This window comes from Rhinopithecus bieti, unplaced genomic scaffold (genome assembly GCF_001698545.2).
Source record: "Rhinopithecus bieti isolate Rb0 unplaced genomic scaffold, ASM169854v2 scaffold_35781, whole genome shotgun sequence".
Taxonomy (NCBI): Eukaryota; Metazoa; Chordata; class Mammalia; order Primates; family Cercopithecidae; genus Rhinopithecus; species Rhinopithecus bieti.
Window position 1 is genome coordinate 1 of NW_016891289.1, and position 1,383 is coordinate 1,383.

A 1,383-nucleotide genomic window follows, 5' to 3' on the forward strand; every position below is an offset into this window, starting at 1 on the left:
AAATTAATTATTTGATTCCATTCCTTGTTTGAAAAAATATTATCAGTTCTTTTTTTTTTTTGAGACGGACAGAGTCTCGCTCTGTCCCCAGGCTGGAGTGCAGTGGCGCCATCTTGGCTCATTGCAAGCTCTACCTCCTGGGTTCACGCCATTCTCCTGCCTCAGCCTCCCAAGTAGCTGGGACTACAGGCACCCGCCACCATGCCTGGCTAATTTTTTGTATTTTAGTAGAGATGGGGTTTCACCATGTTATCCAGGATGGCCTCGATCTCCTGACCTCATGATCTGCCCGCCTCAGCCTTCCAAAGTGTTGGGATTAGAGCTCCCGGTGCTGTAGCTGTCTGGGCTGCTGCGCGCTGCCTAGGTGTCTGGGCAATCCATGGGCAAGAGCAAGGGCCATGATGACAGATTACGGCGAGGAGCAGCGCAACGAGCTGAAGGCTCTGGAGTCCATCTACCCTGACTCCTTCACAGCTTGATTGCACATTGATCCAACCCTCCTAACAACTAGTCTTCCAAAATATAAATGGACTCTCCTGATACCACATTCTCCTTCAGTAGTTCTTCACTTGACAAGGTCCTGCTAAGTATTATCAGAAAATCCACCCAGCTTCACCATTACTGTGACATCTGAGGCTGGAGAAAATGATGAAACTGTCCAGACTACCCTCAAGTTTACATACAGTGAAAATACCCAGATGAAGCTCCCCTTTATGAAATATTCTCCTAGGAAAACCTAGAAGATAATGATGTCTCAGACATTTTAAAATTACTAGCATTACAGGCGGAAGAAAATCTTGGTATGGTGATGATTTTACTCTAGTGACAGCTGTGCAAGAAAATTAAATGAAATAGTAGATCAGATAAAACTAGAAGAGAAGAAGAAAAGAAACAAAAGAAAAGAAGCAGAAGAAGCTGAAAAGCAATTATTCCATGGTACTCCAGTTACAATTGAGAATTTCTTAAATTGGAAGGCCAAGTTTGATGCAGAACTCTTGGAAATTAAAAGAAAAGGATGAAAGAAGAAAACAAGCAGGAAAAAATAAATTAAGTGGGAAACAACTATTTGAAACGGACCATAATCTTGACACATCTGATATCCAGTTCTTGGAGGATGTTGGAAACAACCTGGAGGTAGATGAGTCTTTGTTCCAAGAAATGGATGACTTAGAGCTGGAGGGTGATGAAGATGATCCAGACTATAATCCTGCTGACCCAGAGAGTGACTCAACTGACTAATGAACTGTCCCCATCTGCAGAGAGGCTTGACTGCCACAGCATCTGTGGCTATGCTCAGAGGGTTTTGTTTTCCTTTCTTTTTTTCTAAGAAAAAATTATTTTCAGGAGAGTATTCTTCTGATAGCTTTCATCATTGAACTTAAT

The 1,383-nt window shown here is 42.4% G+C and overlaps 1 pseudogene; it reads left to right on the forward strand.

Moving 5' to 3' along the window:
• The first annotated feature begins 261 nt into the window (after nt 1-261).
• On the forward strand, nt 262-1,337 carry LOC108525912 (RWD domain-containing protein 1-like; annotated as a pseudogene).
• The last annotated feature ends 46 nt before the right edge of the window (nt 1,338-1,383 follow it).